The sequence below is a fragment of the Carlito syrichta genome, unplaced genomic scaffold, assembly GCF_000164805.1.
Source record: "Carlito syrichta isolate Samal-C Ts95f unplaced genomic scaffold, Tarsius_syrichta-2.0.1 Scaffold308325, whole genome shotgun sequence".
Taxonomy (NCBI): Eukaryota; Metazoa; Chordata; class Mammalia; order Primates; family Tarsiidae; genus Carlito; species Carlito syrichta.
Window position 1 is genome coordinate 155685 of NW_007252421.1, and position 22720 is coordinate 178404.

The 22720-nt window shown below is 46.6% G+C and overlaps 1 protein-coding gene across 1 annotated transcript in view; it reads left to right on the forward strand.

Moving 5' to 3' along the window:
• The first annotated feature begins 10591 nt into the window (after positions 1-10591).
• Positions 10592-22720, forward strand: part of LOC103267853 (tenascin-R) — a 410048-nt gene continuing 397919 nt past the window's right edge. The window contains 1 exon segment of the mRNA XM_008065428.2: positions 10592-10980. The gene's annotated coding sequence lies outside the window, so the exon portion shown is untranslated.

The window sequence follows — 22720 nt, forward strand, 5'->3', positions numbered from 1 at the left end:
CTCAGGCAATCCACTCACCTCAGCCTCCCAAGGCACGGGATTACAGGCTGAGCCACCTAGCCTGGCTGGGGTTTACTTCTTAAAGAAGAAGGAAGAGAGCAAAAGCCAGAAAAGGAGAGGTATAAAAACGGAAGAGAGCAGGAGAGTGGCGACATAGATTTTTAAAAAGATACAAGAAGTGAATATTAAAGGCCTTACTGAAAAGCCAAACATGAAGCCAAAGTGCCAGTGGGTGTTGGTGATGCCTTTGTGAAAATTGGAAAAATGTTCCTTTGGCCACTCCGATGCCTCTGGCAAAATTTGTTTCATATTTGTGGCACTTGAGCTAAAATAGTGGCTGACCCTTGCTTTAAAGGGTAATAACTTCTAACGCTGATCCAGATTGCTGCTGCCAGCAGGGACTCAGAGAGGTAGATGCCCTGTGGCTGACGGATTAGTGGGCGTCCCAGTGTGCCAGCCTTGGGGAGGGGAAGGCAGGGAGGAGGCAAAAAGAAAACAGAGGTTGTGAAGGTGGAGCTCGGATCCCGGCCCCTTGCCCTTTCCCGCCTTCACTCAATTCCACAAGGGTTTAATGGGCTACCTCTTCTGCTGGTCACTTTTCTAGGCACCATCATTTCAGTTAATCTTTATAATAACCCCATGACATAAATATGATTGTCTCTATTTTACAAAAGAACAAACAAAAGCACAGAGTACATTTCTTAAGGTAGAAAAGGGAAGTTTTAAATCCTGCTCTGCCTGATTCAAAACCTTTCTGCTTCCATAAAACATGCCACCAGAGAACTGAAATTGACTAGGATAAAAAATATGCTCTCAAGTGGTACTATTTATTGAATACGTTGGTATAAGGTGGGTACTGTTCTAGGCGCTGGTGACACTACTCAGGCAGAGGCCCTGCCCTCCAGGAAAGTCTGTGCAGTGGAGGGTTGGACAATAAACCAAGAGGAAGACAGACTATGAAATGCCGCTGCTGTTAAGGGTTGTGAAGAAAGATGATTCTGGGCAGGGCCTGGGAAGGCTACTTTAGGGGGAGGTGATGGGAGACCACTCTGAGGGGTGGCCTTTGAGCAGTAAGGGAGCAAGATGAGGCAGGTACAACAACTCAGCAAATACCTGATGGGCTTCTGCCATGTCTTGGATGCTGCCCTTAAGACTCTTGTCCTTTAATCCTAGCACTTTGGGAGGTGGAGGCAAGTAGATTGCCTGAGTTGTGGGTTTGAAACCAGCCTGGGCAACTTGGCGAGACCTTGTCTCTACAGTAAATTAAAAAAAAATTATCCAGGTGTGGTAGTGCATGCCTGTAGTTCTGGCTACTTGGAAGGCTAAGGTGGAAGGATCACCGGATTACAGCAGGTCGATGCTGGGGTGACCATGAGTGTGCCACTGTACTCCAGCCTGGGCGACAGAGTGAGACTCTAAATAAAAGAAAAAGACTCTTGTCTGCTACTTCCTTTGGTCAATACAACACTATCAAGGAAGGTCGAGTCATCATCATTATCCTTTTTGTGATGAGGAGCTGAGCTGTGGAGAGAGAAGTGGTTGACCAGAGGCTGCACATCTCACAGGAGTCTACTAGAGAGTTAAGCCCAGGTCTTCCCCAGGGTAGACTCCAATGTCCTCCATCACAGAGGTGTTCCTTGGCAGAATGTGAGGGAGCCTCTAAAAGCCAAAGCCACAGAGACCTGTCCACATTCAGCCAAGCAGGAGGCAAGGGGGCCGGTGGTAAACCCAGAAAGGATGCTCATTCATAAAGTCAAGACCAACACAGGTTAAGAGCAAGGTTTTTCATTTTTATTTTTTTCATTCAAAAATGTTTGTTGAGTAATGGCTAGCATGAATGGAACACCCTGTATCAGGTGCTCTTCCGCTGCTTTCTATGAATTAACTCATGTGATCTACACAGCTGCCCTATGAGGTAGGGACGATTAAGATTATTTTATTTTATTTATTTATTTATTTATCTTAGGGGCAGAGTCTTGCTATGCTGCCCCAGCTGTACTACAGTGGATATTCACAGATACAATCATATTTCACTGTAGCCTTGAAATCCAGGGCTTAAGCTATCCTCTTGACTCAGCCTCCCAAGTAGCTGGGACTATGCCTAGCAATGATCTCCATTTTACACATGAGAAAACTGAAAAGCAACCTTTCTATATTTACAGAGAATAAGTGCCAGAGCAAGAAATCAAAACCAAGAAGGCTGTGTAGGAAGCCACACTTTCACCATTATTCTCTACCACCTGCAGTGAATATAAGTGCAGAAGAGAGTGGGGTGGAGACAGGTCATCACAAGTGGAGAAATGCACCTATGAGAACTCAGGCTAAGGAGTAGGGGAGGGTGAGGGAATCACAGAATGGAAAGCCAGAAGGGACTCTGGGCCCTCCATGCCCCTCTTAGTCTGTTTGATTTGCTATGACAAAACACCTGAGTCTGGGTAGTTTATTAATAGTAGACCTTTATTTCTCACAGTTCCGGAGGTTGGGAAGTCCAAGATCAAGGCACCAGCAGATTCAGTCTCTGCCTCCAAGATGGTGCCTTGAACACTGTGATCTCCCATGGTGGAAGGGGTAGAAGGACAAAAAGTTCCAGACTCACTCTCTCCAGCCCTTCTGTAAAGTCACTAATCCATCCCTGAGGGTGGACCCCTCGTGACACAGTCACCTCCTAAAGACTCCACATCTTAATACTATTGCAATGGGGGTTGTTTCAACATGGATTTTGAAGGGACATGAACTTTTAAACCATATCAACCCCCTTGTGCTACTGACAAGGAATTTAGTATCCAAAGCAGCAAGGAGGGCAGCAAGAAAAGGGAGAAAAGCCTGGTGTCTCAGACTAGAGGTCTCCCGCAGGGAAATGTGCTCCAAGAGGGAGGTGGGGGAGCAGGGCAAGGATCTGAAGTTTCTTTTTTTTTTGAGTTGGAATCTCACTCTGTCACCCAGACTGGAGTGCAGTGGCTGTTCCCGGCCACTGCAGCCTCGACCTGCTGGGCTCCAGCGATCCTTCTGCCTCAGCCTTCCAAGATCTGAAATGGCCAACCTAAAAGAAGATGACACCTATAGGAAGGCCTCCATTTCTTCTTGAGAGACCACAGGAGATGAATACCAGAGTTCTAAGAACAAAATGACAGTGAGAAGTTTGTGGGGATGTGGCTAGGTGTGGTGGCTCACACCTGTAATCCCAGCATTTTGGGAGGTCTAGACGGGAGGACTACTTAAGCCCAGGAATTTGAGATCAGCCAGGGCAATATAGCGAGATTTCATCTCTACAAAAAATATATAAAAAGTTAGCCAGGCATGATGATGCTCTCCTATAGTTCCAGCTACTTGGAAGGCTGAGAAAGAAGGATCTCCTGAATCCAGGAGGTCAAGGTTGTGATGAGCCATGATTGTGTCATTGCACTCCAGCCTGGATGACAGAGTGAGACCCCAACTCAAAAAAAAGCATGTGGGGAGGGAAACCCTGCCTGAGGCAGCCAGGGAGGGGCAGAGCCAAACCTGGAGGTGAGTACAGTTTTGACCTTGGGTCTCCCATGGTGTGGTCCTGGAACAGGAAAGGCACCTAGCCTAGTCCCCACCTTTGTCCTTATCTATAACATAAGAGAAAAGAAGCCGACTCTATCCCATCTAATCCTTTGCTGCACTGAAGGGAGACATCTGCTTTGTTCTTGCTAATTTAGTGTGGGAAGCCTGGCTCACTCTTGGATGTAGATAACGACTCCCACTGGCTGGCAGGCAGGCTGAGGAGCCAGGGGCCCAGCTGCAGTCCTCCCTGGCTAGCATTCCGTCACTCAGCGCCTGCTCTCCCCAGGCAGGCTGCAGCTGGCAAGAACCCTCACCCACAGGCTTGAGACACAGGGCAGGAGAACAGGCAGAGCTCTGGCCTCAGAGCGAGATGGTGCAAGCTTGCTCAGATGGGCCCCTGACGGACACAGCTCAGAGGACACAGCTCAGAGCCCTCTGTGCCAGTTGTGCCTGGAGAGGAGCCAAAGGAACTGAGCAGTGTATGGAGGAGATGCTCCAGGTTGGGTGTGCTGGGAGCCTGGGGTGGAGGGGAACAGGATGGTTGTGGATGGATATGGTGCCGACCCAGGTGGGCACTTCACAAAGCAGAGTGGCAGGACCCTGTGAAGCTAGCAGTACCAGGGCCTGTTACTGCGTCTCTCCATCTGGAAGAGCATGTGTAGCCACACATGCTTCATGACACATGTGGACACCGGGCAGGCCCATCCCATGCCTCCCATCTGTGACTTAGATGCAGCCATGGCTGACTTACCATTCCACTGGGCCTCCTTTCTGTACTCCCTGAGGAAAGCACTTGGGCTTCGGTCCCAATCCTCTGCAGAAGGATGCAGCAAGACAGGTTTATCTTTCCTTCCTAATGCCAGCTCATGCTCCACTCTTGCTCCTGCTCCCATGTCCAGGCAACTACTAGTTCTTGGGTTTGCATTTAGATGTTTCACCTTCTGACTGAAGACATGCATCTAAGGAGAATTTGAATTGTTTCAGGAGACTTCAAAGATTCAAAAGTTAAGCTAACTTGATAAAACCCCAACACAAGTTAGCTTAAGTGAAAGAAGCATTTGTAAGCCCTCCTGACTAGAATCTCAGGGCTGGATGGATCTAGGAGCTCAACAATATTGTCTGCATTCTGTTTCTTACTGGATGCTGGTGTCACTGTTCACAGCTGGGGATGGGATTCCTCCATAAAGCTGGACAAGACAATGATGGTTAACCCAGACTCATGCAATTCTTGTTTGGAAACTCCATTAGAAAGATACCTCCTCTCTTCCAATTTCTGAGAGAGAGCCTGTTTGGTCCTACTTGGGACACGTGCCTAACTCTGAACCCACACTGTGTTTAGAGAAACGGGGAAAATGTCTACTGGCCGCAACAAGGTCAAATGCTTGGGTTAGTACCTGGGGTGGGGGATGGGCAGGTTCTGGTTCTAGAAGAATAGGGTGGGGAGAGGCATTCAGCAGGCAAAGTAATAGCCACCACAGTCCACTGCAGTACTGTTTACCATCCTGTGGTCCTGAGTAGGAGAGAGTTTTGGGGCGGGGTTCCCTTCTCCTCTACTCCTCTAACACAATAGGAAGATCTTGTCTCTTCATGGGTTGATAGATCTTGGAACTGTTCCACTGCCCACCTTCTTTCCCAGCTCAGGCAAGTCATCCTCACGGGGTGTACTCTTTTTCCAGGCTCCTTCTACCCACCAGCACTCTAGAAACTTGTTGGGGCTACTTGCTCACACTCCCTCCTCCAGTCAGCGCCCGCCTGCACCTCCAGCCTTCCTGTCTTCATGGCAGCCCGCTGGCTCTCCAGAACTCTCCCCAGACATCATCTCTGTTGTGCAACGAGGTCACCAAGTCCCGCTGAGGCAGACAAGAACAGAATCCACGCTCAGCCCTAGCTGTGAGGAGACATCTTCTTGTAAGGGGAAGCCTGTGATCTGCATTATTTTCATGGTCATCTTTAAGAGTTCCCCATTTCTACTTCCCAGAAAATAAACTCCAAATCTTAAAATGGTCCTTTTGAAGCAAGTCCTTTAGCCATTAGGCCAATTCAGTCCCATGTTATCCCAGTTGGAAGGGAGTGAACACATTAGTTACTCCAACCCCTAGCTAGCACATGAAGGTCCCTGCAATGTCCAGACAGGTGGCTATCCTTCCTGAGCTGGGTCACCTGTGGGACATGCCCGCTATGAGGCTACCTAGATTGTTGGCACCTTCTACTTTTCTCATCATGGGCCCTGGGTCAACATGTAGTGTCAAGACATTTATTTTAAAGATCTGGGAGTCCCCCAAGCAGCCTTCTCAAGATGACCTAAATATTTGACTCCTGATGCTCTGATGGCAGTGTTGGGAAGCCAGGGCTGAGGTTTCCTGCATTCACATGTGGTTGGAACTATGGCATGAGAGTGGGTCAAGGCTCCATGAAAGACTCTAGGACACTACACAGAAACTCTTGTTCTCCCGCCCCCTGCTTCAAGACTCTGGCAGGGCTGAGCTGCTGCATTGTACCTGGGTCTCTGTGCCTAACATTCCTGTGTCCCCTTCCTACAGAATGTCACTCCTGGGCCTCCTACCTACAGAATGTCACTCCTGAGCTCCCTATCTACAGATGTCACTCTTGGGTCCCTTACCGATGGAGTGTCATGCTGGGACCTCTACCTACAGAACTTCACCCTTGGACCTCTTACCTATGAAATGTCTCTCCTGTGTTTATTTAATGCCACTTCTGGACCCCCCTACCCATGGAATGTCAATCCAAGGCCCCTACCTGTGGAATGTCACTCTGGGACCTCTATCTATAGAATGTGGTGGTAAATGGTCTGTTATAAGTAGATGTGAAGGGGTACAGAGGGTAACTCCTAGCTGGGCTCCTGCCAGGGCTTCTAACAGGGCTCTTCTTCCCAATGGGGGTAGATTCATGTTTAAGACTGCATTATTCTTGTTCTTTTAGAAAAAGAACCTTTATTCTATCCACTCTGCTTTCTCCCGTAACTTAGCAGACTTAGTTGGAAACCTCTCTCTCTCAATCTCTCTCCCTTCCCTCCCTCCCTCTTTTCTGACATCTTCTCTCTGCTGGACTCAGCCCTCGAGTAGAAGTGGGCACAGTCCCACAGGGTCTACTAGATGCTTCCTGAAGGTAAACCCTGTCCTGGCCCCAAAGGAGTTTATATCCTGATAGGAGGAAAAAGCAATTAATTATAATCCTACACAATTGAGGCTGGTAAACATAGGCTTTGGGAAAGGACAGAGGGAAAGGTAAGAAGTGTGCAGGAGGGATGAGTTGGGAAATAGGAAGGTAGCCTGGGTAGGATGAGCTTTGGGTGGTGATTAATTACCCACATCTTGCCCACTGCTCCTCTTCCTTGGCCAGATCTGAGGACATTGTGCATTTTATCTGATGTTTCCACCAAACCACCTACCTCTCTGTGCTCACTGAAGCAGTGGTAAGATGGTTGGCCTGGGTTAGCCTGGGAATGGAGAGTTCCCCATGGTTCTTCTGGAATTTCCATGTCCCAAAACAGAATCTAGGATTCCTTTTCCTTTCTGTCAAGAAGCCATAGCTGCACCTCATAAATCCCTGTGTCCAGACCTTAAGCTCTGAAAGGATAGATTCCAGGGCTTTCTAGGATGCTGGCCATGGCATAGATTTTCCTTGGGGAATTCCACCATGGGGGTCAACCACGCTGGAGCTCCTGATTCTCTAGAGATAGCTGAGTGTCTGGGGAGATGCTCTGTCTGTTCTAGTAGTGTGGACAGAGAGCTAATATCATCATGGAGCAGGTTAGAGGGCTGGAGTGCTAGGCAAAAAGCAAAAATACAGGGGTCAGTGACTACCAGCTCCCAAAGAGGAGACTGTGACAGAGGGGTCTTGTCTTTGGGAGTGGATTAGAAGCTCAGGAACTAACAACTGATTTCAGTCACAATATCATCTCCAACTGTACTTTTGGTTATTGTTATGAGCCAATCAGTTCAGTATTTGTGACTATCTCCTGGGTACCAAACACTTTAGCCACAAGCACTAAAGACGTATAAATCTTGGTCAGGGGATCAAGGAATAGAGTTGGGATTCTGTCTCCGGTTTTCTGCTTTCTCTTATTGTTGATCTCCACCCAGTCACTATCATGTCCATATAAATGAGCTCCAGATCTAATGACAAATCCAGATTATGAGTTTCAGCAACATATTCCAGTCACTGCCTAGACCTCTCTATTACAGTGTATATTTGTATCTTCTCAAAACTTGGCACATCCAAAACCAAATTCCTCCATCTCTCCCCCCTCCCTTCCACTCTTCCTGAGCCTGTTCATCTCCCAGTTCCACATAATTCTGCCTGCAATGATCTTCTCTCCCTTTAATCAATGTCTCTATTCCAAAAGACAACTCATATCTGTATTTTCTATGTATAAAATGTCTAGGTGTAATGGTGCTCACTCTCTTGGACCCACATGGGCCAGTTGAATGGCCACTTCCCATGTGAAGTCTCTCGTAATTCCTCTCAGGCAGAAGGATCACTCCCTCCTCTGGGCTCTCACAGCTCTTAATCTGAAACTCTGTGTGTATCCCCATCTTGAATGCAAGTCTTGAATGTCTTTGTACATCTGAAATATTCTCACTTCCCAATATGTTTCGTAATTTCACATCCACAAGAAACAATTCTGCCACCTTGAATTTCCCTTTTTTGGTACTCACGCATGCCTTCTTGTGGTCTTCTCATCTAATAGTAGCAGATCACATTTCTGGTCCTTATAGAGGCTACATCCTCACTTGGTTCCTGCACATGTGCATGTTCCTGAAGCGCTCTGTGACATTGTGTGTGCGCTTGCAAGTGATGAGAGACGAGATCAACATGCTTCACCAAGAGAGTGACTTTAAAGTCGAATAGGTGTATATGTGATTTGGGTTCTTAACTTACTAGATGTGTGACCTTGAACAAGCCATTCGCCTTTCCTGAGCCTCAGTTTTCCCATCTGTAAGTGGAGGGGTAATGTTTGCCTTGAAAGTTCCACACTGTGCTCTCTCACTACCCCTAGTGTGCACATACCGTCCCTTCAGCTTAACTCTCTCACCTACCTTTGCTGAGAAAATTTCTTGTTTTTCAGTCTCAGCTTGGCTACTATACTTCTCAGGAAGTCCCCAAGCACTCAGAGATCAGCTTGTCTGTCTTTCCCGTGTGCTCCTCTGCTTCATTGCCTCTGCCCACGTCTTGTGCTGAGCCCTTGCTTGTGATGATCTGTTTCTCACTTCTCCTCTTCCCCTTTGAGGAGTTGCAAACTCCATGAGGACAGGGACTATGGTTTGTTAAATGTCACATCCCATCTTTGTCCTGTCCCATTCACTTTTGAGCTGAAGAAAGTCAGAAATAGTAAGACATGTGAGGCAAGGAATTCTTAATTCTGAAATTTTGAAGAAATGTCAGTATCTTGCCAAGTGCTCATTAGCTGAGCGCACTGCAACATTTCAGCTCTTCAGATTGCAGGCTCCATCCTTGTGCTGCATTAGACACTAGACAACGATCTGCTTTTGTACAGAAATTGACTGATGAGTCTTCTAACTCATGTTAAACCTAATAGTTTCCAATTTCATGAGATTTACCACCAGTTTTGTATATGTGAAACTACCCAAATCACCATGAGATTTAGTTTTCTCAGGAGATTTTCATCAGTAATAGCAATTTCCACAGTTTGTTTGACAACCATAGTTGTAAATCATTTATTTTAAAAACTCAGCCACATGTAAATTTATTATAACAATCTAGGCCCTTTATCATAAATAAAAGGAATGATAACTATGGTGCTGTCTTCTATTTATTTCAAATGTTGTCACTTCTGAAGTTTTTATTGCTTCTTCCAGGGTCTGGTGGCCCATGTTTCCAACCCCAGCCCTGATATTATATTCACTAGTTGTGTGACGTTGGCAAGTGATTTCATCGCTCTATGCCTCAGTTTCCTAGACTATAGAATGGCAATAATGGCATTTTCACTGTAGGGTTGTTGTGCGACTTAAATGAACTATTTTAACTTAAATGAGTTAAATGCAAGGGCTTAGAACAGTGCCTAGCATCTGCTGTAAGCTCTTCATAAATGTTAGCTATTATTCTCTGCCGGGGTGAATCAAATATAAGAGTGTTTGAATTTGATTACCTTTAAATTCCCTGCCAGCCTCGAGGTTCTGTGTTTCTGTGTCATTCCTATTCCTACGCATTCTTGTTCAGTAGGGAGGGGGCAGCATTAGCCACGTTTTACAAACAGCAAAATTGAGTCATCGAGAAGCAAAATGTCCGGTAAGCAAGTGGCAGTCTGAAACTAGGACTCAAGTTTGTAAATTGATTAAGACCCTTTTCAGGAGGTCGAGAGACTGCTCATTTGAAAGCAAGTGTTAGACACCCTTTATGAGCCCATGAGCAGTGACCCTTGGTGCCCTCTCCATGGATGCTTGTCAAGGTTTATTTTGTCTCCATCTCTGAGATGATCTCAGGCTATGTCTTTTCAAATGTTTTTCTCACCATTTTTAAAAAAAAACATTATGGAGTTGGATGAGGTGCCAGCTAGACACCATCTTCTTCGTTCCCTGTATTCTGTTCCTCTTTAAGAACCCTCACCCCCCAGCTCTGCTGGGCAGACACATCTCTTATCTGACTGCAGACTCTCATTCTTTGGAGAGTTCATTCTCTCTGCTGAACCAGGGCTTTAAGCCCCCTGAGAACCCCACAACTGGCCTTATCCCAAAACATCCTGTCCCAATCACACCTCCGTCTCATTCCACCCTTGACTTCTGCAATCGTGGGTATAGGATCTGCAAACTCTCCTGTCCCTCACATCTGGGCTGGCAAGAAGGAAGATCCTGTCTTCAGGATCCTTGCCATGCAGAGGCAACCCCAAGAGTTGCTGGGTGCAGAGAGTATTCCTGTGAGTCTGGACTGTTCAAGAGGACTCAGGATGCTTTTCCTTTCTGTCCACTAGGGGGCTGCTTGGAGGGGGATGGAAAAAACGAAGGCTTAAAAAAATATCATGCTGAAATTTCAGCAAGAGGGGAAAAGAGAGAGCGCGTGAGAGAGAGACAGCAAAGCAGTCCCAGGCTTCCTCCTCTCCTTCACGTCAGAGGCAGGAACCGACTGTGCTAAGGCTGTTGGCTCGGCACGCAGAGACAGAGACAGGGGCAGACCCCAAGGAGTGAGAGAAGAGGGGGTCCTCCCTGACCCAAGGAATTACCACTAGTGGAGTGAAGCCACCTGACTTTTTGATCCTATTTTGGTTGCTTCCTGTTTCTCCTTCCAGCCAGAGCCCTGACAGCTTGGGTTTCGTTTCTTTCCTGGAGCCTGGTCTCTTCCTCCCAGAAAAGGAGGAAGGGAAGAGAAGGAGAGAGGTGGGCTCTCTAGGTGAGTGCGACAGCTGGCTCCAGCCCCAGCAGACGAGAATCCTCTTCCCTGGAAGCTCCTTTCGCTCCCGGCCACCCACCCCCAGCCCGGGTAAGTGCAGAGCACTCGCTCCCTTGATTTTCTCGCTAACGTGATTTCAGCACCAAGGAGAGCTATGAAATGCGTTTTGGTTCCTGTGTGCCTGTGTGTTCCTGCAAGGCATTTAGCACTAAGGTTACATCTATTCTCTGTTGCCAGGAGAGGCAGGTTCTGTGTAGGGAAAAGAAAGACGCAAAACTGTGTCTCCCGAATTTTAGAGGGGGTTGTGGACTCCGGCCTTGCGGGTGTGCATGTGTGTGCGCGTGTGTGTACTGTTGCATAAGACAGGTGAGGTCTGAGCAAAATTGCCGGCTGTCTGCATGTAGGCTGTTCTTTTTGTATGTAGATAAGAGGGAGGATTTGGGGAAGGAGTAGTGCACCTTCCTTAACTCTCTCCTGACAAGCCATCCTTGGTGGGAAAGTGTTGCCAAGGAAGCCTGGGGGGCTGGAAGTGGAGGTAGAGTTAAAAGTTACGCTCCTCTGAGAGCACTTGAAAGAGGTGGTTTTTAAAATGTCAGTTTCCCTAGGATTCCCTGGGTTCTTGGTGTGGAGAGAGCCCAGCCTGACCTTTCACTTTCTCTCCTGGTGGGAGCCCATGGCAAGTGGGCAGGTGCAACAGGTGCGCTTCAGGCTGGGGTGCCTTGGGGGACTGAGGTCCCTCTTAATTCTTGGTGGTAGGAAAGTGCCAGTGTTTTGAGCTTTGTAGAGACTGACTGATGTGGACTAGACTACATTTGCAGGGAGGCACCTCCACTTTTCTGTCATCCTTGACTGTGTATGGTTGGAAAGAGGACAGAGTCTGTTCTGTCCTGTTTTCTGGGGCATCTGGTAGGGGAAAATGGCTCCGAAGAAAGGCTTTTCTCCACACATCTAGGGAAGCAGCAATGAACTTAGACTGGTCCCAGACTCAGGAGGGCTTGAAGTGCTGCTGTGACCTCCCCTGGCACTGAGAGGCTCCCCAAAGGAGTCCATGATCACTTCATTCTTAACAGTGACTATTTTTTGCAAGGTACTGCTCAATCTCCCCTGCTTTCTGCCTCTCTGATGTATGTTTCACCAAGCCCCTGCATTTGCCTTGGTTTTGCCTTAGAGACACTGTCTGTCTGCCGTTACCCCCTTCAACCTGACCGAACCTACTTAGGTGAGTCATTCAACAAGTAGTGGTGGGAATTTCCTTCAATCACCCAAGTCAATAGAGCCGGAGTACTAAGGAGAACTTTAAAGAGATGTGGCTTCTTATAGGAGCAAACCTAATGCTGATTTGGTTCCTAACTCTTAAAGGTTCTGGTCACTTTCTTTAGTTATGTTGAGGTAGGGGAGATACAAAGACATGGGTGTGGTTCACTCTTCCCAACCCCAAATCAATGCTAGTATGATTCCTTGTCTAACTTTTAATTCAGCACCCTGGACTCCTCCTCCAGGATGAGGAAAATACTCTCTGCCTCTGGCTGGGGAACCTTCTGAGTGAGAGACATAGTTCTGTGTGAAATGGTACCACTTTTCTTTTTTACTACGCTTGGCATTGGATCCAGAAGTCTTAGCATCTCTCCATAATGGCAGAAAGTAGAATGCAGTGAAGAAAAGGGAGTGAAGTCAGAGGTTGTAATGGTAGAGAAAAAAGATTGAAACAGACAAATGCAAAGCATCAGAAACCAACACTGACTCATTCAATATTACAACTCTCTCAAATTCTCCTGCCCTTGAAATCTTCCAGTTTGAACAAGTGAGTAGATGGATTTCTGCATGACATGTTCTGCATGACATGAAGGTTTATTTTTTATTTTATTTATTTATTTATTTATTTTGAGTTGGAATCTCACTCCATCACCTAGACTGGAGTGCAGTGGCACGCTCCCAGCCACCGCAGCCTCAACCTGCTGGGCTCTGGCGATCCTTCCGCCTCAGCCTTCCAAGTAGCTGGTACTACAGACGCACGCTACCACACCCGGCTAATTTTTTATTTATTATAGAGATTAGGTCTCGCCAAGTTGCCCGGGCAGGTCTTTAACCCGCGGGCTCAGGCAATCCACTCACCTCAGCCTCAAAGGCGTGAGATTACAGGCTGAGTCACCAAGCCCGGCTCTGAAGGTTTTTTTTTTAAAAACTATGCCCTTGCAATGGACCCTGTCCAAAACCACCATTCATTACTGAAGTCACCATACTTAGTGGTCATTATCTCATTAATGCCCTTAAATTCTCTCTGAAAGAAGTGACATTTTTGGAAAGACATAGACATTTAAAGTGTGAGGCCAGAGAGTAGCAAAAGCAGAAACAGAACTTCCGGTCTACCAATATCTTGTCACCTGTGAAATGTAGAAATGGTCATATGTGAGAGAGGAGGGATGGATTGCTCCCCAGTGGACAGGTTTGCAGTCAAAGTTTTTTAGTGAACTCAGTGTAGAGCAATGTCTTCTCCCTGGTGGAGAATGACAATAAGCCAGAAGTCTTAAGATGCTACTGGCCTTTTGTTCTCAGTCAAGATAACCAGGAGCCAGTGGAAGAGTTCTCTGGGCTCACTACAAATAGAGAACCTTGGGCTGGCGGCCTCCAGGCTAAATTAATGTCATGTGCTTGATTGCCATATCACCTTGCTCCAGAAATTCCAGTTGAAGGGATCTCTCCTGGGGCATGTTGCTATGGCTGTCTTGTTTTTAGGGGTTTGATAGCTTTCTCTCCTATAAGCCTTCTCTTGGACCACCTTTATTAAGTCCTCTATGACTGAGAATGTGGGGAGAATGACTAAGGAGCAGGAGAGGGCTGGGCTTGGACCACCTACAAAAACCCTAGAAGAGGAGAGGAAAACTGGATGCAAACCCACCCCATGTACAAAACTGCTCCCGCAGCAGTCCTAGTCCTGACATCTGGCCAGTATACTGGAGAGAAAACCACTATATTCTTATGTCTAGCCCCATTTCACTGAGCAAGGGAAATAAGAGATGGTGGAGAAAGGTGAAGGGAAGGAGGAGGTCAGTCATCCTTCTCTATTTCCCATGACCCTAGGTTGCCATCATTGCATAGACCATACTTAAAAAAAACAACTGAGGTATGATTTGCATATAATAAAATGCACTGATCTTAAGTATTCAGATAAGTAAGTTCTGATGATTGTGTACACCCACTTTACCCCATCTCAAACAAGATATATGAAACTTCCCTTGTTCTTTCCAATTAATCTTTCCCATCCATAACCCCATTACTTGTTGACTTCTATTACTTTCTGCTAAATTTTGCAGTGGAAATGTATTACTGAATGTATTGTTCAATAGATGTGTCATTTAGGCCCTAGACTTTGAAGAGAACATCTCAGAGTTCTGAGGCTACTGTTACTGGGTGGGTAGCAGAAGTGTGGGAGTGGTGCGTTTGGTGCTCCAACTTTAAGGTAATGATGCTGGGAAGTCAAGTGGTCATTTCAACCATGTGTATGGAAGCCAATAATAAAATCCAAGCAGGAACTGTGGAAGCCCCTGCAGTTGCCTGCTTCCAACCTGACCTGAGTTATCTGATGGTATAGTTTATGGAGATGATGCGGAAATTTCCATTAAAAGATGTGAAATTCAGTATTTAGGTGGCTGGCCATGAGTCATCCCATCTGGGCTCCAGGATGAGCTGCAGAAAAAGTACCCATGTAAGCTTGGTAGAGAAAGAGAGAGGAGAGCTCATTGTGATAGTGCTTATGCTGTGAAATTCAGCCCCATCCTCAAAGGTTGACTGAGGAGATTGCTGGTCCTCCCTATTTTAGAGTGGCTCTAGAACCAGAAGCCACTTGGAGAGATCCATGTACCATCATAGCTCCATTCAGTCACCAGAGATGACTGGTGATGACTCCATTCCCCCTGCTTCCATCCCTGGGTTGTGGACCGGGCAAGGCAGTACTCTTTTCCATTTTACCATTAGGAAGTAATGGAATTATCAGATCTTGATAAATTTGGTGAATATGTGTGTGCACACACATGTGGTATTCTCACACACATACATAACCAGTCCTGACACTTTGCCTGTCCAGTTCTTTTCCCCTCATCTCTAGTTTAAGGCCTACTGGACAGATATGGAGCATTTTATGCACCATTTGCACTTGGGGTCTTCAACAAAGAAAATGAGTTTCTGGCAGATTGATCAGTAAATTCGTCTTTAGTAGACCTCAAAATTTGTCCAGGTAGATCACAGACCTATTTACATATTCAGTGTGTGCCCATGTCCTCTTCCTCCTTTCACTTGGAGGTTTTACTATATGGCACCTTCTTCCAATTCTTTGCCCCTTTCTGGGTTCACCTTCCTTGGCGAGTGCACTTAATGTACCCAGCCAGCTCTCCTAGGAGAAGTTTCCTGAGCCACCTTTCCCAGCTGGGGTTCTACAGAACGCAGTATAAGTTGCTAAGCTGCTGGGTCATGGTAAGTTAGAAGATAGCCAAAATCAGGATCTCCTAGTGCAGAAATACAAAAGTTGAGAGATGCCCATAAAGTCAATTCCAATAGATGATTTGGCAGAAGTGCAGAGATGCATCTTTGCCTAATCTTGATTTGAGGCTATGTTAATAAAGATGAGATTCTCTACCTAACTAGAGTTTCATATTCTTAAGAGCAAGTCCAGTGGGGAAGGGAGAATTGGAATGAAATTGTTCCAGCCTTGGAACATGACTTTGAATTAGAACTGTATTGGTAAATTTAGAACATAGCTACTTACCAATATGCCAGCTGGCAAGAGGAATTCAGGCAGCCTTGCCCTCTCCTCTCTCCTCCTTTTTTAAATTGACCACTTTAACCATTTTTTATAGTCCACTGTCATTAAGTACATTCACATTTGTATAAACATCACCACCATCCGTCTTCAGAACTTTTTCATTTTCCCAGACTGAAACTCTATGCCTTAAACACTAACTTTCCATTTCCTCCTCCCCTCAACTCCTGGCAGCCATCATTCTACTTTCTGTCTCTACGAAACTGACTACTCTAAGTACCTCCTATAAGTGGAATCATACATTTGTCCTTTGGTACCCAGCTCATTTTACTTAGAATAAAGTCTTCAAGGTTCATCCATGTTGCAACATATTTCAGAATTTCCTTCTTTTTCATGACGGAATAGTATTCTATTGTACGTATGTACTACGTTTTGCTTACCCATTCAGTCATCAATGGACACTTGAGTTATTTCCTCTTCCCCTCCTAAACTCTGGCTAGTTGCCTTTGCTTTACTTTCCAACAACATGAAAAAGGAAGATTTTCTGGTCACGCCACTAACTGGAGTTGAAATTGCTCCCTTTCCTTATGAAGTCCAAGCAGGTGGTTTCCTGGAGGCAAATTGAGGAGGATACATGGAGCTGGTGCCCATGAATGAATTGTATTTATTTCCTGTATTCAGGCTGACATTGTTAGTGTGTACCACAAGCACCGTTGAGTGAACTTGAACCCTAAATTCTCCTCTACTCCCCCATGAAGTTCCCCAATCTTATCCCAGAGAGGTACCAGCAGACAGGGAGAGGTACAACCCTCACCCTTGAGGGGCACATTTCTGAGTTATGCATTAAAAGATGAGACTCTATAATGGAAGGAAGGAGTTCTGGGGTCAGGGATATATGAGCCAATAGCCTTATGACAGTTGATGGCAGTCTTCAAGCCTGATCTTCTAGAGCTCCCTGTCCTAGGGCAGGGCACTGCCAAGCTCACCTCGATGTGCTTTCTGTAAGAACCTATGCTCTGGCTGTGGATGACTCAATGTAAGGTCATTCCCAGGACTGTGGGGGAATTGTGGTTCTCTTAATCTAGATGTGTCTTCCTCATACCACATGATATGAGGGAAGGCAAAGGGGAAAAGTCTGGAACATTGATTTCAGGGCACTGTCAGTCCAGGGTGGCTGACATTTGTCAACAGCTTAGTGACATCTCTGGGCTGGAATTTGGTCTTGGATCCTAGTCCACCTGAAAATTCACATTCTGCGGCCCTGAAAGCTTGGAACTTTCTATTATTTAATGATAACATCAACCAACAGTTATGGAATGTTTATTGTGAATTTTGTCCATATGTATGAGACAGAAAATACTCTTAATAAATGTTTGCTGTGTTTGCTGTTAAAGAGCACTTTAAAGACTTTATATCATTTAATGGCTAAAATTTTATAACATGTACTATTATGCCCATTTTATAGATGAAGAAACCGAGGCACAGTGATGAGAAATGACCTGCTCAATTTATTATTATTATTATTAATTATTATTATTATTATTTTTGAGTTGGAGTCTCACTCTGTTGCAGGAGTGCAGTGGCTCAATCATGGCCACTGCAGCCTTGACTGCTGGGCTCAGGCAATCCTTTACCTCAGCCTTCCAAGTAGCTGGAACTACAGGCATGTGCCATCATGCCCAGCTCATTTTTTAAAATTAATCAATTAATTAATTAGTTAATTAATTATTTGAGTCCGAGTCTCACTCGGTCGCCCAGACTGGAGTGCAGTGGCCGCTCCCGGCCACCGCAGCCTCGACCTGCTGGGCTCCGGCGATCCTTCCGCCTCCGCCTTCCAAGTAGCTGGAATTACAGGCACGCTACCACGCCCAATTAATTTTTTGATATATTGTAGAGATAAGGTCTCACCAAGTTGCCCAGGCGGGTCTCGAATCCGCGGGTTCAGGCAATCCACTCACCTCAGCCTCCCAAGGCGCGGGATTACAGACTGAGCCACCGAGCCCAGCTTCAGCTCATTTTTAACATTTATTGTAGAGACAAGGTCTTGCCAAGTTGCCCAGGGTGGTCTCGAACTCCTGGGCTCAGGCAATCCTCTCTCCTTGGCCTCCCAAAGTGCTGGGATTATTATAGGCTTGAGCCACTGCACCTGGCCTGCTCAACTTTTTACAGCAAAAAAGTGGCAGAGCAGGGACTTGCACCCAAGTTCGAAGCCAGGGTCTTAATCCCTTTCTTGTACCATTTTGGTCATTCATTTGGTGATGAACGATGGCTTCTTGCACAGCCTCAGAGAATTTTGCTTCTGCTTTATAGCACATCTTTAAATATGAAAGCATCTTGCCTCTCCACCTAGAGCCCCTGCTCTATGAGGGCTGGGAGAGCCCAGCCCAGGGCCTTTCACACCGTAGGGCTCTAGAAAAACGTTCTGATTTTCTGTTTGTTCTGCTCAACTCAAGTACAAGAGACCCATGTATGTTTTCCTTTTAAATAATAATAGCAGCTATGATTTATGGAGTGTTCAGGATACTGTACTAGGCTCTGCAATACTGGAGCCCCCATAATACTGATGGCTGCTGTGTGAGGGCCACTGTTCCAGGTGTTGTTCTCTTGCTTAATCCTCATAACAACTCAGAAGAAATGTTGGCAAGGAAAATCTTCTTTATCCAAGTGAGAAAGGCAGACCCGGGTCAGGCGTAAACTGGAGTTGAAATAACAATCATTTCCTATGAAGACCATAAACAGAGAACGCGTAGATGAGAAAAGCAAAACTCTTGAAAGGCTGACTAGCTTGCCTGAGGCCACACAGCAAGCAGGTGGCAGGTCTGGTGTTCAACCAAGTCTGTTTGGAGCAGAGCCTGAGTTCTGCTTTTTTCTGCTGCCTATGTCTTAGCCGTGCCCTCTCCCACCCAGGGCCACACGTACCCAGAATCCAAAGGACAAAGGTAACAAGAAGTGAGGATTGAGTAACAGAGAACTTGGCTTCCAATTTCTACCCCATCAGGTTCTGCCCCTGTGACCTTGGGTAATTACTTGTCCATCTAAATCTGAGATTACTCATGAGACTCCCCACCTCTCCTCATTCACTAAAAGCCTGTAGAGATCATCGTGTTTTCTTTAAGATATGATGGAATGTATAGACCAAGCATAAAGCCTTAAGCTGTTCTTATGAGAATTAAATGGGGCATAAGTGCAAAATACCTAGGACAGTGCCTGGCATGGAACCTGTCCTCCCTGAACTATCGTGCAATTTGGCTTGCTATTTCTTATGGCCTGGAGACTAGGTGAGCTCGGGGTACTTGATGTTTTAATAAGCTAACAATTATCCAGGTTGACTTGGATTTTATATTCTCCTCAAGCGCTAATGGGTTGGGCTGACCCCTGTTTTACATCACCTTGATTTTAGGAGCATGTGTTGGCTATTTTTTTCTTCTACTCTTTTAGCACCAAGAGCCTGGCAGGCTGATATTTTAAAATACCTGAAAGATGCCTCTCGCCAATGAATTACCTGAAAATTGCACCGGACTGAGATTAATTTGAGCCTTAAGAGACAGTGGGTTTCTGAGCCCCATCTGAACTCAACCAGGGACCACAAACCTTCTGATTCTTTTTCTCCTGACTTCCCCTCCCTCTGGGTTCTTCTGCCATTCTGAGTTTTATTTGTGAAACATTTTCCTTACTTTATAATTATGTTTTCCATAAGAAGAACATCTAACAGCCACCTCCTGGCTGGGCTAGAGTGATTGTCTGAATTTTTGACGGCGTGCAATTTCAAAGGATGAGTTTACAGAGATTACCTTGAATTTATCTCCGCAAGTACATCGGGAGGGAAGCTGAGAGAAATGCTGCAGCCGCTGAGTGCAGCATCGGTGTGGATGCTCTGTTGGTCTAAATGGATTTCTGTAAAACATACACCTTAATAAGCTGGGTTTGCCTGTCTGTCCTGTTAAGTGCCTCCTGATGTCCCCCGTGAGCATGTCAGTACCAAGGTCAGCGGTGCCCATGCCCACGAACAGCTGTGGGGAGGAAACCAGCTGACAGCCCCATGCCCTGTCCACCTCCCCCCACCACCTGGCCAGTTGCGAGGCAGGGGTGAGAGGGCACATGCAGGCAGAAGAGAGGATGGTGCCAAGCCAGGAAAGTCCAAGTCTGCCTGGGTGCTGGGAGATGCAGGTGGCTATCTGGGCAGGGGGACAGGGCTCTGGACACCAGATCAGAGCCCTGAAGATGGCTTTACTGGAAAGGGCAGAGGCCAAAGTACCTACAAAGGGACAATGTCCTGGCGGTGACCATGTCTGTGCTATAGAGAGATGGAACGTATAAAACAAGCATAAAGCCTCCTGCTCAAAGCCATATATATTTATAGAGATATAAATGAAGTTTAATGCTGGTGGAACTCACTATAAAATCAGAAGACTTCATCTGTATCTGTACTTGAGGTGCAGATGAGCTCGGAGCTTCTTACCTTTGCAGACCCAGAGCTGTCCCCAGCACATGGCCATTGCTCACATGTGCCTGGCTGCTGGCCATGAACCACAGGGAGCAAGGGTCAGAGGTCTCTGGAGCATCTGCAAGGAGGGGGCCTGGCAAGGACATGTTCCCCTCACCTCTGAGGGCTGTTGAAAAGCAGCAAGGAAAAAGAGAAAAAGAAAAAAGCACTGCCAAAACTAAGTGACTTCAAACAACCGGGAGTCTGGCTTTAAATAAAACAATTTGAGGTAGGTTGGCTCTTCATCTGTTTGGAGGCTGCCATGTTTCTGCTCCCTGGAGCTCCAGATGGGATGCAACCACCAGGTCCACCTAACTGGTCCCTCCCCTGTGTGTCTCCTCTGATCCTGCGTTCCCTACCACCCATGTTAGACAGGCAGAAACCTTGCCCAGTAAAAGACTGAATCTTGGCTCTGCGTTTTACCAGCTGTGTCACCTCTGGGAAATCATTGGACTTCTTTGAACCTCAGTTTCTTCATCCATGAAATGGGTGATCGATTCCCACCTCTCAGAATTTTTGCATGAGTTAATGAGATGGCATCTTTTGCATGAAGACTTTTAATAACCCTTTGTTAGCACATGGAAGGTCTTCAGGTAGTAGTGTCCTTGCTTGATGGGAATGTCTGTGGCAGAAGGGGTGCATTTTGAGGGTGGGTCAGAGGCACAAGGCTTTGATATACATTCTTCCCATGAAACGAGAGGGGCCCTGTGGGGCCCGAGACCAGTCTCAGGAGCAAGTGCATCTTGAAACAGGCAGTGGCCTTGAGCCCTGTCTCCCTGTCATGCTGTTATCAGCTCTCCTTGGTGCTGTGAGGCCTCTGGGCTGGCGCACCCTGGACAGCAGCACAGAAGGCTGGCTAGCCACACAAGGTGGCTCTTATCTCCAAGGGGCTGCTCTTGCATCCGGGACTGTCCATGTCCTCACAACCGACTCCCTGGAGAGGTCAGAGACAGCCTGCAGCCCTCCTGAGGCACTGTCTCCCTGGAAGGTTATCCTTGGATAACTAAGGATGCCCTTTCAGGTGGCACCATCTTGAGGTCAGCAAATCATGCCAGAGTCATGGGCTTCATCCTGGGTCACCTTTCATCCAGGGGAGGGTCCAAGTGAAATATTCTGGAGGAGAGGAAAGGGTGCTGCTGACCTGGAACCTGATCTATGCTGAGAGAGGGTGGGGAAGAGTCCACTATCAGTCAATCTCTTATTAAAAATGGTCTGAGGCACAGTGCCTGAGTTATTAAAATGCAAAGTAAGAGTGTGCCATACCGTCCTCCCTGCCCCCACCCCTTTTTCATTTGTGTTTTATCAGCTTAATTTAGTGAGAATGAAAAGCTCTGGTGGCCACCCTTGGAGACTGGGAGAGAGTGGGCATAAAGCCCCCAGGAGTCTCCATGGCGTCCCTAGCAGTGTTTTCCCTCTGACCCACAGGGACCATCCAGGGAGCCCCCTTCTTGGAGGCTGAAGGCCTAGGAGAAAGTGAGTCCTGCAGCCTTTCTTTCTGCACACTCCCCTTCATGGCTCCACTGTTTCTGAGTGGGGTCCTGTGGGCGTCTAGTGACCACACTTGATGGAGGGGCCACTGGGTCCTACCTGACACTCCCTGACTCTGCCACAGTGGGAAACCTGGGAAGGGAACCAATCCCGACTCCCTGAAGTGTTTTGACCTTTCCTTTTTAACTTCTTAAGGTCAAATGTTGCTAATGGGATTACTGGCCAATGCAAAAGGCTGCAAGAAGGGACAATAGCTTTGTCATTTCCATTTCTAAGCTTTTGTGTCCCACTGGGAGTCAGGCTCAGCCACCAATCTGACTTGAACTTGCCAGTGATAAAGTAGGAGTTGTGGCTGGTGGTGACCCAAGATCTGACCAGGGGATGTCTACGATCTCCTGTTTCAGAAGTCACTAGCTATATCCAAAAATAGCTTCCCATCCATCTTTTAGTGCCATAAAGTTGCTAACATCTACATGATAAAAATGACCGTCAGGCAATGACCTGAGTACGTCATGCATAGAAATGGAATCAACATGACCATCTTTTGAGTGAACTGCTGTTGCCATCCCCATTTTACAGGTGGAAAAAACAAGGCACGGAGTTTATAAAATTTGCCTGAAGACACACAACAAACGGTAGAGCCAGGATTTGAACCCAGGGATTCTGAACACTTCATGACTATACTGTCTCTGAGCATCACTCTGAAACCTTTCAGGCTTGCTGTTGCCAGAAGCTGGAGAGTTTTAGTCCTCACAAGCTTGGTCTGAACCACAAAAGTCGGATGAAAGTAAGCCCAGGGCAGTCACTGTTTCGCTCTAGGGCTGGCTGCTGTCAGGCTTCCTCCCCTTCCTTGGGGGTGTCAGTCTGCTTTTTCAACAAAACCTCATGAAACTCCTTCAAGATGAGAAAATAATCCAGGGCCAAAGCAAGTGGGTTTTCTTAAATGCATTTTCCTTCATCCAATCTTGCAAGGTAGCATTCATTCTCATCCATCCACCAAAGCCCCATTCACTTTGTGGTTGATTCACTCTAGGGATTATCTGGGCCAAAGTGGTAACTGCCATCCACTCGTGGGCCACTTCTTTTAACTCTGCTCTGCCATCACA